Raw genomic sequence first — 17,306 nt, forward strand, 5'->3', positions numbered from 1 at the left:
ATTTTGATTTTCAATTTAAAATAAAAACAAAAATTCTTTCAATAAATAATGTTGGTAGGAAAAGTCCTCTCCCCGCAAAATATAAAGGAACGAATCAGATTTGCTACTAGGAAGATTTCAAGCCCGTTAAAGTACTTTGATGACGTTATATTTTCTGATGAGATGAAAATTATGTTGCACTATTACGACGGAACCCAAAAAATATGGCGCAACCCTCTCACAGCCCTGGAAAATAAAAATGCAATACATACTGTAAAGTTCGGAGAACTGTAAGTTATGGTAAGGGCATAGACAAATGAAGTGTATAGACAAAGGATTACTCATGTTGATTGCTGTCAACAGACTCAAACCAAAATACTCAACATTTTTCGAAGTCGATTTTTGAGAAAAATTGCAAGATTTTCTTTTACATCTGAGGATGTCGATTCCGTCAAAAACTAACCCCATACAGTTTTTGTTAGAACAAGATGTTTTTAAAATTGTGTTTTTAATTGAGTTGTTCTGTTTGCAATTAAGAATTATTATGGCGTTCTTGGTATATAGAAATGTAGAGTCTATAACTTTTCGTCACTAAATAATTTAGGAAATCAATAATAGACCACAAAGCAGAATCAAATTTTGGTTTTGTAATTGAAAACGATTTTGGAATATGTGCGTTGCGTGAAAAAGTCAGAAAAGCATTATCACGAAGGGATAGGAAAAACCACTGCTCTCCCCGTAAAATAGAGGGAAACGAATTTTCTACAGAGAAGATTTCAAGCCCTTTAAAGTACTTTGATGACGTTATATTTTCTAATGAGACGAACATTATATTGTATTATTACGAGGGGACCCAAAAAGTATGGCGCGAACTTCTCTACAACGAACTTCCCAATAACGAGTTTTTCTCTATAACGAAAAAATATTGAAAACACAGTTTTTTCAGTTCATGCTCACCTATTTTAAATCTCTATAACGAACTTCCCTATAACGAATACTTCTCTATAAAGAAGTTTTTTTTAAGCACAAGTTATATTTCCCACACAAAATAACCTCCCTATAACGAATTAAAAAACATATCTTTCAACAGCGCTCTTATTGAAGTATATTTTATTTTTACATTTTTTGTGGTGATCGAACGCAAACTACCATTAAATTGTAGAGATCAGCAACTTTATCATTTGGTTTTGTTTAGATTCGAAGACTGATGAATCGTGCAATATGTTTTGAATTGCCTTTTCTTTCTCAGTTTAAGATATAGTTGCGAAACAAAGTTCCCGATCATATTTGTTTTCCCACTGCTCATTGGGATGACTTTTTTGATGAAGCAAAGTAGCAAAATCAAAAATTTCTTATTTCACTCCTAAATAAAAATGCAATATTTGTTTATTCGTATGCACACGTTTGTTTTCTTATTACTCAGATTAACCATTTTACCTTTGGTCCCCAAGTTCTACTTTATAGAGAAGTTCGACTGTAATTATGACCAATTTATGGTAAAAAATAAGGAAAAATGTGTTGAACTAAACAGGTTTTTCTTTATTATTGGCCAATTATTGCATTTAAAATGCAATGTACAGCTTAATGCTCAAAGAGAAAGTTAAAGAAGACATTTGACATATTATGTTTCATATATATACTAGCAAGTGCCCGCTACTTCGTTAGCTGAGAATTCACACGAATATAAAGGAGGATAATCATTACTAAAGGGATTTAGTTATACCATATTCTAAGTAGTGTAGGGTACCAAATGTTAAAGGTATATGTAGTTTTAACAATAGTCGTTGGGAATATAGTTTTAAAAATACTACGGCCCACATTTTTTGAAAACAAAATTTTGCCGTTGATAGCTTCTAGCTACTTCTACGCGGCATCAATAAAGCAAAATTAACACAAATCGATTTATGTAGTTCTATTTGAAAACCACAGGTATGATTTTTAGAAAGAATATGTGGTAAAACCTTAAACTATCGTACTTTACTGGATAAACAATTTGTAAATAGGAACGGGTGAAACTATACTCTGCATTTTAATTTATTTATTTATTATCCTCCTTTATATTCGTCTGAATTCTCCGCTAACGAAGTAGCGGGCACTTGCTAGTATATCATATATTAAAATATTTTAAATTCGTCGCTATCCTATTGTGCTTTAAAGCGGGTCTGTACATCCTATATAATTGTTCCACAAGTATCCCAGATGGGACAAGGGGGACTTCTCTCATATCAATGAGTGCACACCGGATTCATATTAGCTCAATGATATGGGACCTACTGCTTATTGCCGAGTCCGGACGGCGTGTCCTAAGACACCATTTGTAGAGAAGTTTTACATGGGTGAAATACTCAATAAATGTCGCCAACATCATTAAGGGGGATTTTGCCACCGTTGAAAATTTGATGTTGCCTGGACTGGGAATCGGACCCACGACTTTTAGCGTGCAAGGACAAGGGGGACTTCTCTCATATCAATGAGTGTACCCCGGATTTTCACTTTCACGCGCTTTTACAGCTTATTTTTTATTTTAAAGGTGTCTTTCGAACAAGCCATAATTTTTAAAAATCGGCTAACAAATGGTTTTGTTATAGTGATTTGAGTGTGACAAAACGCATTAAAAACAGGAAAATGCTCTCACTTCACGGCTTGTTAGAAAGACATGATTTTCACCTTTTAAATAAAAAAGTAAGCTGTAAAAGTCCGTTGTGGAAAAAAGAAATTATGTCCGCTTTAAGTTGAAAATCCAAGACACCCCGTTTTTCACTACATTTACCGTTATAAAATCAAAAAACGAAGTGACCCAAAGAAACCAAAGGTATCTTCGTCTTCCATGGACGCCCACAATACCGAATTTATGCATCAGAACCCCTGCAAATTTTAACTGTAGCACAGTTTTATTAATTGCTACATCCTCCAGAGAACGGTACCTCCCGAATTTGGAAATTTTTAAGGTTGTAGTCACAAGGGCTTCGGATTCGAGTCATTTTTTCGACAGAAAGAAAGCCAGAAATACAGCACATTCTTCTTATATAGTTGCATTTATCTGTTCTCAGTCATGTGGGTAAAATATTATGAAAAATTTTTAAACGCCTAACTACAGTAAAGATCCAAAAATTTGGCCGATGGTGTTTCTTCTTTCAATAAAAACCTTTAACAATAATAGCAAGAACATTGACACACTGTCAATTCTAAAAAAATCGATGCCATGTGGATAATACTCAAGTTTCCTAATGAAAAGTCGTCCTATGCAATGTTCAATTGTAACAAAATTGGGTTTTTATTAAATTGGTTCACTTTGACTGTGAACTCTTGTGAAAAGCGTCCTTTAATGACAATGATAATACGTGGATAATATATTTTGATCGAAGTGTAGCCTTACTGATCAAACTTAGAAATATTAAGCATTTAAAATATTATCTTTATAAATAAAAATCTAATGTCGTTCGTTGGTAATGACATCTGTTGAGAACGGCTGGACCGATTTGGATAATTCTGACCACGGCCACTTTTACGCCCACTTTTTTCAATTTTTATCTTTTCTACAAAAACTACTGAACTTTTTTCCTGAAATTGTCAGGGAATGTACAGTGATGGCCCCAGGTAAGAACATGCTACAAATTTAGTTGAATTTGTTGAATTCTCCTATACCCTATTTTTTTTAAATGCAATCTTTTTATATATAAAAGACAATGTGTGTATGTTTGTGTGTTCCGTATAGACTCAAAAACGATTGAACCGATTTTCTTGAAAATTTTAGAGAATGTGCAAAATGTGTAATGTGTAAAACCCGTAATGAAACTGGCTATATATTTCTTTGAATTTCGGAGGGGGACGGGCACCTCTCCCATGCCGTACTTTTTTAAAAACGCTATTTTAGAACGCCCACTATTTAAATGTGTTATGTATCCAAAACTACTGAACCGATTTCCCTAAAAATTTCAGAGAGTGTACACGTAGGTCCCATGGTGAAAAAGGTTATATAATTTGTTGAATTTAGGTGGGGCGGGGTATCTCCCCTACGTCATATTTTGTAAGAATGCTATTTTAGCAAAACTGACGAAAGATTGGTGAGAAAATTTATTTGCGAAGCAATGGTGGTTGTGTCTCCGACCCTAGGTACTCATTTGGAGCCTGATGACCTGACCACGACCACCATTTTAATTATGATATATATCCAAAACTGCTTATCCGCTTTTCTTGAAAATTTCAGTGAGTGTATAGGGATGACCAGTGGTGAAAATAGGTAAAATAATTTGTTGAATTTCGGCGGGGTACCTCCACAAGGCCCTATTTTTTAAAAACGCTATTTTTGCAAATCTTACGAACTTATCGGTTTGAAAATGAATTTGCAATGGTGGTGGAGTGCAACACAAATAACTTAATAAAGGCCCCTTATCATGTTGATTTCAACTATATTAAAAATTCTTTGGCTACAGGTTTTGTAACCCCGGAAGCTTTCGTATAACTGACCATACAGGGGTTATGCAAAATTATTTAGGCATTCCTATTTTTTACCATCTATTTAGGAGACCGAATATAAAAGCCATTGACAATAACCTGGTACTGAATGCGGTTTGAAACCAGTATATCCAAAAGATTTAGTTGAAACTAATAGGAGCATGAATAAAATTTTATCATTACATAAAAATATAAAATAACGTTATTAAAATGTATACAAAATATTACGATAAAAGCTTTAAATAAGATGAATTACATATGTTATTTGAGTTCCCTTTTCAAGGGCTATATAATATTTGTACATATTAGTAAAACTTTTTTGATTTATTTATAGTTTGTAAATATTGTATATAAAATGATGAAAAATAAACTACTATAAAAAATTGGGACCTAAAGGCCGAATCATGCCTATTTTAAATATATCTCCTAAGCTTCTGAAGCGATTTCCATATCAGTTTCAGATGATGTACAGAAATGGCCAATGGTGGGAATAGGCTATATATTTTGTTCAATTTCGGGAAGAAAGTTATCCCCTTTGCCCTATGTTTTAAATGCGCTATATATGTTAAACTTACGAACGTTACACATCAATGGAAATACCAGATGTTATACATAATGAAGATTTGGTCTTATTGGAAATGAAGTGTTTGGATTAGAAGGCAAGATATCGATAGCTATAGCTTCATCAGGTATACCAGATATACATTACAAGAAGGTGGAAGGACAACACAATCGGTCCTTAAGTTGCCACTGGAAATTCATGTGAATGAAGGGTACCTATGCAATATTAAATAGAAGTTATCATTTGGAACGAAAGTCCGATGGCACATAAAAATTCCCTAGAAGCTATAGATCGATTCTTGAAGGATTTAAGAACAATTTACGTTTAGTGTCAGACAAATACTTCCAGCAGATAAAATAAATGCATGCCTCAAGTCATCAGTTCTTTGGCGGTATGTTAAATTGCATATCGACATCAACATTCCTGAAGATTTTTCACTTGCAGATCCCGACTAATTAGCGATGCAAGAAAAATAAAACTGATGACTTCAGAAATGGTAACATAAAACGGTTTCAGGGCCTCCAACGCGGACCGGGTCGGCTAGCCTTTAATATATTTTAAATGCAAAACATTTTCGGTAATAAAGGTGGTCCAGTTTCAGTGTGTAAAGTAAATATAAGTTTTGCCATAAATGTGATGGTATGTTAAGAAATCGATTCAGCTTGAACACTCACGAAAAGGTGCAATTATAATTATATTGTCATGGAACTTTACATTTGTTTGCAAAAATTATGTGGATCAATTGGAACAAAAAATAAATATAATAAAACCTTTGCTTACATGTTTTCTCATAGTTTTCTTATAAATTAATAAACGATTCCCAAAATTTATTAATGTTTATCTCTGTACCATATAAAAATAAAATAGAAATTCTTTTGATAAAAGAATTTTGCCCGGAGTCGGAGTCGAACTCTTTTTCACGACTCCGACTCCAGCAATATTTGCTAGTCTCCGACTTCAGACTTCGAAACCTTGGTAGTCCAATATCCAGCAGAAATAGCTGATTTATTTGACCATATTTTTTTCTTTGGGGGTATAACATATTTCGGCAGAAAATTCTCTTTGCAGGTCCTCGTTTTGCTATAACCACCCATAGAATTGTACCTCCCGATTTTTGGAAATGTTGATGGTTTTAGCCACATTATCTATGCTTAATTTCTGAAACGAGGCTTCACTACAATTTATTCGTCCTTATTAAATTTAACGCCGTGTTTACTTGTTCTTTTTTCTAGAACTTTAATTCGGTATGATCTACACAAATCTTATATTTCTATGGAAATTTAAATTTTTCCTGGAAATTACAGTTTTCCTAAAATTTGTCTTTATTGGTATACCGGTATCCATGGTATGTATCGGTGGGGTCAGTATAGATTTATCAGTGTTAAGACTTCTTTTAACATTTGTCGATGACCTCTGAGAGATCTGCTTAATAATTCGTATAATTATTTGATCGCCCCCTTCAGGAGATGTAGTTGTCTATACACATCCTACCATCTTATGGCAATTTTAGTACTTTTAACGCGGTATCAATTTTAGATATTGTACTCTCCCTATATTTATTTTTGGACTTGTGGATCCAAATTTTGAAAAATAAAAAAAAAAAAATTGCAAAGCTTTGATATATATTTCGGGCCATCATTTGTGTTTTCTTAGACATGTCTGGTTTTCGGCATACTTGTATGTCAAAAGTAAACGTAAATGGCATAAAATGTACTCCTCATTAAAGTTTTTCTTTGTTTACCTTTATACTTCGAGCTGACGCTTTATGTTTGGCTATATAAAAAAATTGTTTGTTAAAGAAGTTATTGAAAAATAACTTCGGTGGAGAATATCCACAAATAAGAAACAAGGGAACTGATGAGATCCTGCAGCGAGGATCGAAACTAGTCTTCCCTGCCTTACCCCTTGGCGAACAATGCCAAACTTTTTCCACTAATAAATTAGCTGTTTTAAAATATTAAAACAGCAACAATGGGATTAAGCCAGACTATTTTGAAAAAAAAAACATACTTAATTTCATAAATTCAAAAAATAACTATTGGTCTTCTTCCTGAATATCTTCTTTTTCGGCTCTCGAATTCGTTCTTAGTTATTATAAAATTAATGTTTTATAGGAGATATGAATATCAATATGATATGAATATCAAATTCTTGAAATAAAATATCTACGTTATTTGAATGTTTGTAGTGAATTATAAATGGCTTTACATTTTGGAATCGTATCCAGTGAAGCCTAAGCCACTAATTTTTTGAAGAGCTGTCTTGGTCGAATGGGGGCAAGTAGTGGGATTTTCTAAAAAAAAAAATTTGATTACCGACAAAGTCGGTAAAACTAAAATGCTTATAAATTCTGTAATTAGTGAAATTTGTCCGCAAGTTAGCAAACAAAATAAAATAGTCGCAAAGTTCTACAAATAGCAACAGTGTATTCAACTTTTATTAGTACATTTCATTCATCATTTTGCGTTTTAATTTTACCGACTTTTGTCGGTAACCAAAAATGAGTTACAGAATTCCAGTACAGATACCAAATATTTTTGGCCTATCTGTTCCACTGGGAAGGTCGAATTATTGACTGTGTATGTGACATTGGCTTTCCGGTGATGCATTATGAATATTAGACCATATTTCCTGTGGGCCACGTAAAGCTTTTCCCTCATTCTAAGTATACATGAATGACTTGTTAGTGATAAGGTCATGAATATTAAGACAATAGATCCATTGCTGTCTTTTGTAGTTTGACTGATGTCGACAGAAATTTAATAAAATCGAATGCTATACCTGCATATTTTTCCCTGTTAAGTCCAATTGCATCCCAGTTCACGCCGATACAACTCTTCGCTTTAGGAAGATTAAAAAATTAAACACCCATAGTTATCTTGATTTATTTTTCAAATTTACTTTTAATTTAAAAGTAACATGCCTTTTGGCCTAACCCACACATTTTTTTTTCATGTGTTTGATTTGGCCTAAGCGGCTTAGGTAGTCGATCAAGGCATGCACGTCATTTTGTCTGTTTCTATTTTCAAACTTAAATTAAGTTCTTAATTGCAGTTTACGTGCTATTATCGAATAATTTTGAAATGTTTAACGCAGGTCAATCACCGACCAAAATATTTCATGAGTATTTCAGCTATGAAAAACTTCTCTACAAGTGGTGTCGTAAGACATGCCGTTCGGACTCGGCGATAAAAATATAGGTCCCATTTCATTGAGGCAATATGAATCGGCGTGCACTCGTTGATATGAAAGAAGTTTGCAAAAAATCTCAGAGGCCAATAAGGTAACAAAACTCAAGAACAATAAATAGTTTTTTTCGCCAACGAAAATTATATTAGTTTGTTCATTTGTTGGCCGATTGTTTTACTTGGTAATATAAATACGGCTCTTACCATCTTCATTTTCAATAAACTTTTTGCGAATGATGCATTTTGCCTAGTCTAACTTCTACCTAACCTTCTTTACCGAAGGTTATTTCACTGACTTTAATGACTGTGACGAACTAGGTTAACAAATAATTTCCGTTTCATTCGTATGAAATGAAATTGCAAACTGAAATTTGGCTTTGTATCTGTCGTTCATTACTTTATCCGTATTGTGAGCGGAAATAACTAATAGGTGAATACAAATTGACTGTGAAAGGGAATTGTGCTTTACTACATTTCTTAAACCGAATTTCCTTATAAAGTAAATGAAAAAGGTCAAACGTTGACCAAACTATAACCACCCTCAGTGAAATATTTGCCAAAAAACACGAAAGCATAAGAATACCAAAGCCTTTTTGAAGAAATTAATGATTCTATCAGAAATATGTCTAAACGAAAGAATCTCACAATTATATCTATAAACATTCTTTAAGTTTCAGTACTTTCAGGAGAATTTGGATTTGAAAGCACGTAATTCTTGTAACGTATATCTGATTTAACGTATTTTATGCCATAATCTGAGGCTGACAAATGCGAAGTTATTTTTAAGAATTATCCCTCATCCTTTGAAACGACCAGCTAGGATTAGGTAAATTTTAGCTATGACGAACATTGTTTGCGGCCTACCATTCATAACAAATGTTTTGAAATCATTTATTCTTAACAAAACAAAAACGGACAACATGAATCTATCAATGACACAAAAACTGTGATAAGTCACAGTGAAATACAAAAAGCACATTTAATATTAAATTCTTAAGGTGGACTTGAATAGGTTAATCCAATTTCAATAAGTTATATGTTTTAAACAGTTGTAGTCAAAAGGCTCACAAGTATCAATATGCGCTTCTTAGGTATTCTTCAATAGTAAAATCGCGCCATTATTACAAAAATATTTTGACACTTTATTTAATAAAACAAGTAAGAAAAGTCTATAGTCGGACGGAGCCGACCATGGGATACCCTATACCACTATCCCTGGACAATCGCTCTTCACTGAACTTTTTTTCAATGATTGTGAAAATTTAATTATCAAATATCAGAGATGTAATGTATAATACTTATGACCAATACCAAAAAGTTATCTAACATGACAAAGACATTTTTGTAGCAGGAAAGGAAAATTTAGTTCACACAAACTAAAATGTAATGGAACCCACTTATGTAGTACTACTACTTCCGTTGTTTAACCGCTACGTTATTGAAATTTTTACCAATTTCACACAAAAGTTTCAGTCCATTTAACCCGCTAAGTATTATCTGATCTTCACGTTGATTTGTACGCTTCTTCTTCATCATAAACTCAAACTTTGTTTAAAATTTTGCGGGTTATTATTTTGACCTACAGAGCCGATACAAAATTGGTTAAAATTTTGTTTTTGGTCCATTTCATTCCCTGAACATTTCACGATTATCACCAAAAACTAATCATTTCTATTCTGGCCCGAACCCAACCTCCTTAAAAAATTCGCTACAATCGGTCCATAATTGCGGCCTTAAACTTGTTTAGAATTTTTAATGGACGGACACACATCGCTCAATCGCTTTATCTCGTCGAGATATGAATTTTGGCATACCAAATAAGGGGTCTAGGACGAATATTTCGTGGTGTTACATAAACTTTTGGAGAGACAATATGTAGCATGGGATAAAAATGTGGTTCTCTACACAGAACCCATTATATATTAGGCAGTAGGACCGTTATCTAGCAAACACTTTATTGCAATTTACATCAGAGGAAAAGTCAGTAGTTTTTTCCCATATGTAGGCTACTTTCCGAAATATATATGTCCTCAAGGAATTAAAATATCGACCAAAAATAAATTTTTTATATTTTTCATACAAAAGTAATGGTCCATTTCACCTACTAAAGAATATCAGATCATCATTCAAAATTGTAGGAATCTTTTTCGACCTATGCTCTTACCCGGTGCAAAATTTCGTGACTATTGATGTATAATTGCGACTTCTAGCGAGTTTATTATTACACTACAAACAAATAACGGAATATATTAGGCTGTAACTCTGTTATCTGATCATGCACACCAACATAATTGGCATCAATTGAAAGTTCAAGCGTTCCACTTTCAAGTATATCTCATTTGTCCGGAATGTCACTTCCAGGAATTAAGATATAAGCTGTATATTAAAAATTTTCACAATTTTCACACAAAAGTTTTGGTCCATTTAACCCTCTAAATATTGTCCGATCGTCATCTCAAATTGCAAGCTTCTCCTTTGTGATATACTCTTACCTTATTTAAAATTACGCGTTGATCGGACTATTATAGAGACCTACAGAGCCGCTAGAAAATTGGATAAATATTATGTTTTTGGTCCATTTCACCCGCTATATATTTCACGATCATCACCAATAAGATAGATCCCTATTCTGATCTGAACCCGACCTCCATACAAAATTTCGTGACGATCGGTCCATAATTGCTGCCTGGAGCGTGTTTACAATTTATAGTGGACAGACGGATGGACGCACATCTCAAAATCGCTTTATCTCGTCGAGATATGAAGAATGGTATACCACATTGGGGATAACACCGCGAAATATTCGTCGGAGACCCCCAATGTGGTATACCATTCTTCATATCTCGACGAGATAAAGCGATTTTGAGATGTGCGTCCATCCGTCTGTCCACTATAAATTGTAAACACGCTCCAGGCAGCAATTATGGACCGATCGTCACGAAATTTTGTATGGAGGTCGGGTGAATTTTTACCAAACAAACTTATAATACCCTTTTCCACATTGTGGTATAGGGTATAAATAGGCATTACTATTTCTAAAAAATAAAAACTCATCAGGCGATTAAAAACAAATTATAGTTATGTTTATTAGGGTTATAACTTTTTGCATTATAGAAAGATATATATGTACATATAGCAACTATATCAAAATTTTAACCGATCAGCAAAATTGGTAAAACTGATCAGGGGCCTAAACTTACCGCGTTATAGCAAAATCGGGAAAATATACATTTTCATTCATATGCCCTCACAAATGCTTGTACAATAATTTATCAACCTATGTGAACTCCTATTTTTGTCCACGTTTAAAATTAAGGGGCAACATTGTGAGACGGACAAATCAAATCGGACTTGTGTTGCTAGATTTCAGCAGTTAAATTTATGTCATAGCGAAACGACACATATATTTTAAGGATAAGATTAGAATATTTTCGAATGATAACACTGTGCAATATTTTCAAGGTAATTTTGTGCAAACAATTTCTAGGATGGATTTTATGAAAGTACAGACCCAACCGACAACATCTCTATTTAGGTTTTTATATCGTTCGGTCCCACGCCACTCATACCCGTCCCACCCGACCGAGGGGGCCACCTCCCTATATCGTAGGGAACGCGTACACCCCATAGACCGGTCTATGGAGGGTTAGTGGAATGATGGAATGACCGGCTACATATTAAATCAGCCGGCAGACAGTAATAGTAAGCAAGTATATATACACTAAAACTAATTAAAATAAGGTTAGATGAAGAAGTACTAAATCACAAATCATCCATACGTGTCTGGCACTCACTACATACGCATAATAGCATATTTTTCAGTAAACGATATACTATTATATATATTATTAAAGGATTCACATAAAGCTTTCATGGGAGCATTAGCTTTATAATTGGTTCTAACGAGTGGCAAATTTATTGGAATCAAATTACGAGTTAAACGAGACGGGAAGTTAAAATTTATTGCGCCTAACAAAAATGGAGAATCAGTTAATCCACGAGTCAGTTTTATAATAAACATTGATTTCAACATGAAACGTCTTCTCTCAAGTGTGAGCACGTCAATTAACATAAGACGACTTTCAGAAGGGGGGAGCGGTACAGATGTATTCCAATTTAAGCCGCGGAGAGCAAACAAAAGGAATTGACTTTGAACAGATTCAATTTTATGTGAATAACACTTATAAGAAGGACTCCATATAATACAGCCATATTCTAAGACCAGACGAACCAAGCTAACGAATAGACGTTTGGTCACTTAAGGATCCTGAAGTTCTTTGGACCGTCGCTTAATAAATCCCAATAATGACATGGCTTTATTAACACAGGATTCAATATGAAGATGAAATCTTAGTTTATTATCCAAGATTACACTAAGATCAACGAAAGACGAAACATTTTCTAACTTGTATGAACCAACATGATATTCAGTGCAGATATGTTGAGTCCTAAATAGTGAAAGCTTTTTAAATTTTTTAAGATTAAAGGACATTCCATTGACGCTACACCAGTTAGCTAATGAATGTAAATCAAATTGTAATTGAAGTGAATGGCTTGAAGTTTTTATTTGATGGAACAATTTAACGTCGTCAGCGTACAATAACATTTTAGAGAAACATATAACAGAAGGGAGATCATTAATATATAGTACAAACAGAAGAGGTCCTAAGTGACTACCTTGTGGAACACCAGACGAGACAGTAACATTTTTCTATAAACATTAATAACACATTCTGGGAACGACCTTCTAAGTAGGTGGATATCCAGTTTAAGAAAACGCAAGGAAACCCCATTACGTTAAGTTTGTAAAGCAACAGTTTATGTACGACCGTATCGAAGGTTTTACAAAAGTCAGTATAAATAACATCAATTTGATTCTTATTACTAAATGACTTATGCACATGCGTAACAAATTCTAAATGATTTGTGGTTTTTGATCTTCCTTGAATAAAACCGTGTTGAAGAGGTGAAATTATTGATTTCATGATATGTTGTAATCTGCGAGATATTAATAGTTCAAATAATTTAGGAATGACGCTTAATTTTGCTATGCATCTATAATTATCAACCAAACATCTATTACCAGACTTATGAAGTGGAATAATATAGCTAGACAGCCACTGGAGTGGAAAATATACTTGGCGTAAAGATTCGTTAAACATCCTAGTAAGTGGTAAGCAAAATTCATTCGCACATGATTTAAGAATGGATGTGGGAACCCCATCCGGCCCACGTTTATTTGAAATACGTAATGAATTTAAAGCCGCTAAAACCTCTTTATCAGTTAAAGTAATACAGTGAAAATTATTAAATGTTTCAATAGAAAAGTTATATTGACCATTAAATCCTATAGAGGAATAAAATGATTCAAAGTAATCAGCAAACATATCTGACATTTCTATACTATCAGAAGATTCTCTACAATCAAATCTCATGCAACTGGGAAACGTTTGAACTTTACGTGTAGTGTTCACAAATTTATAAAAACTTTTAGGATTATTTTCTAAATAATATTTGATTTTGGTGAGATAAACAGAATACGAATTTGAGTTTTCAACATTACATTCATTTCTAGCAATTAAATATTTTGAGTAATTGATTGAGCTGTTGCATTTCTTAAACTACTTGAAGAGTCTGTTCTTAATGTTACGTAAAAGCCTTAACTTCGGCTCAAACCAAGCAGGACCGTGGTCAAATGCTTTCTTTGTTAAAGGAACGGCTGTAGAAAATGCACCGTCAAGTTGACTATAGAATTTTGACACACATAAGTCTAAATCATCATTAAAATCCCGTACAGTATTATGTAGCATGGGTATCAGTTGAGTAAGATTGACTTTAGCGAATTTGTATGTAGGAGTCGAGTTAATCAGAGGCTTTAGTTCATTTGAACAATTTTTACTTCAAGGTCGGTTGAAAGTATAGGATGATACTTGTACTCAGGTATCACAAGTGGAGAACATCTTTTTAACGAAATGTTTAAAGTGGTTGAAAAAAACTAAAGCCAAAATCCGTTTTTTGACATTTACAATATTATTAATTTGATATAACATATTAGAGCTTTTGTGTCCAAACAAATATATGTTTGCAACATTTTGTAACATATCTAAATTTTGTTTGTTTGGGTATCAACATATTTTTTATGGTCGAACATATTTTTTATGGGTGGACAGACGATTTTTGTCAAAGAAAATAACAACAGGGCTCTTACGGCTGCGGAATGCAGTTTTATAATAAAGAGTTGTGTGTATGGTGTAATAGGAGACGCAGTACTCACTGATGTGGGAGAAGTCTCCCTTGTCCCGTATGGGATGTTTGTGGAACAATTATTAGAAGCTTTGGTGGTGTGTATGCGGCCAAACACGTGTGTTTCGTGCTTGTTGTTCCTAACCAACCTAGCACGCGAAGAGGAAAAGAAGAAAATGATATTAATGATGTGTTTCTTTTTTCTTCAGTTTTCTAACATTACATTTTATAATTGGAAATGGATTTTGTAATTTGAAATTGTATAATTGAGTCAAAAAGGCGAATGCATTTAATATTAGTAATTACATCAATAGATATTTCATACACATACATACATATCGGCCTTTTTGTAGAAAATTTACTTATGTTGAAACCAGGGTTTCGGAGTCTACGAGTCGGAGTCGAGCAATTTTGCTGGAGTCGGAGTCGGAGTCTGAGTCGAAAAAAATAACTCGACTCCGACTCCGGGCAAAATTTTTTCATGCTATAGAACTATAACATAAAGTTTGGAACAAGAACATTTTTTTAAGTCATTTTTTATTTTAAAAGAAATGTATAAGAAAACATATATGCGAACGGTATATTATACTAAATTAAGGGACGATTCACAGGATAATTACTATCCTCTGAAGTGCAGTCTATTCATCCCTATTTTGTTGATCCAATTGATTCTTTACATTTTTGCAAATAAAAGTAATGCTCTATGACAATCGCATTAAGATTGGACCTTTAACCTCTTTCGTCAGAAGTCTTACTGCTCTTCTCACAAAGGTATATTGGTATTCTCATCTCAGTTTATATCTCAGTTTGGAGACATTGTTTCATCATTTTTAGATGACATGTTTTTAGTGAGGAACCTTTCTATCTATATACTCGATGGGGGCTTTAGATGTAGACATTCAAATAACCGGATCTGTCCGCCAGGAACAGATATAGTTCATGTGCATCCAAGTTTTCTACACAATCACATACGAAATTCAATGAAATATGTAATCATAGTTTTCATGAGAAAGTGATAAAGAAGTGAAAACATGGCAACATCGATTTCTTGTTCTAGTGGATCGAACCTACATAAAATTTTCCTAGCAACATTTTTGTAGAATATTTTCATGCACGAAATCTCATCGTGTGCTAATTTTTCAGTTCCCGAAAACTTCCATCTGCCTACGTGCTGGGTAGAATACACACTATATCTCAAATATTTCCACACCAATGTTCAAAATGTGTATAAATTTCAGAAAAAAGTAGAATGTATAAATGGCATAGAATATGTGGTCAAATTTTTAAGTCGATCGGAACAATATTGCCTTAGTTTGAGCGTTGCATTGGAACAATTTATTTTATTTTGTTTGCAGCATAAACTGTGTTTTTCTCGAAATCGGCCACAAAAATGTATGACAATTGGTTTATTAGTTTTCGAGCTAAAGTTGGCACCCCATAATGCTTTAATAAAAACAGGGTTTCGTAGACGGCCTCAAAACTTCGTAATATTTTTCTCTTTCAGACGAAGAAAACAAAACTGCCTAAAATTTACGTAATTTTCTCGGAAAAAATCAAGAAAAATGACTACAACTGGGGGTGTCCTTTTGAGGCTAAGCACACTAAAATGTTGGCTTACATCCAGTTTGAAACTTGGTCATGAATTGCCTATAAGTAGTCCTTATGATTTGTATTGCTCCTTCATTTTCACTTATTTTAAAAGCTTAACGATTTTCTCACGCGAAAGAATTCCGTCCAGAATATACTCGTGCAAGAAAGGAAAACCGACAAAAACGTTCTAACTTTGCTATTTTTCAATGTAAGATACGGCAGAAACAATATTGAATTGTTCGAATGTATTCGAACGAATGTCCTTTCTAATGAATATGTTAGCCTATATAGGCCAAAATATAGGAAAAAGTTAAAAATTTTTGTGCAAATTTTATTCATTTTTAGTGGTATAGGATTTTACTCTCGGAGTCGACCCGGAGTCGGAGTCGTGAAAAAAAACTCGTCTGGAGTCGGAGTCGAGCTAAAAATACCTCGACTCCGAAACCCTGGTTGAAACTGAGGTTTGGGGTATTGTAACTCGCGAATTCTTGTAATATACCATAACTTTTGAACGCATTTAGGTAAAATAAACTGTTTTAGCACGATTCACCGATGGATTTATTAAAATTATAATTTGAGCGGAAGCTGTGGTCATATTAATGTAAAAAATAGGAAAAAATCGTTGAAGGAAACGAGTTTTTTAAGTCAATTTTCAATTAGTGGCTTTACAATACAATGTAGAGTATAATGTTCGAGAAAGAAGTTAAAGAATACACTTCGGAGATGAAGTTTCTAATGTATGTTTTTTTTCTATATAACCACTGCATCAATCTCAAACGGATGCTGGCATTTTGAAGACTGAAAAATTAGGTTTTTTGAATTTTTGCTCTAATCGGGACGCGCAACTGTACTCGTTTAAAAACTTATTATGAGATTGTAGTACTCGCGATTACGCATTTTTTTATGTATAACTCGGGTGTGCAGCCTTCAAACGTTCACAGCAATCTCAGCTTAAAGTCGAAATTTTTGTGCGTAAGTTTTTATAAAAAAACCTGTTTTTTTATTCAAAATTTGCAACTGCCAATAAATTGTCGGTGAAACCCGCGTGAACTTAGTTTTTTACGTTCCGAATCTAACAAGCCATGACGCGTCCAAATCCGTCCACTAGATCGGCGGATATGATACCCCTCAAATTTCGAAAATCTGCAAAAAAGGTTTTTGAAAATTGCGCTCATTGAAACGCGTTTTGGAAGTGTAATTTTTACTGACATAAATAGAGCTATATGCCTGTTTAAAATGTGCGAAAACATATATTTCAAAACTATCGCTAATCCGGAGATACAATTGAT

Source organism: Musca autumnalis, unplaced genomic scaffold, assembly GCF_047663935.1.
Source record: "Musca autumnalis isolate F117 unplaced genomic scaffold, ASM4766393v1 scaffold_3, whole genome shotgun sequence".
Lineage (NCBI taxonomy): Eukaryota > Metazoa > Arthropoda > Insecta > Diptera > Muscidae > Musca > Musca autumnalis.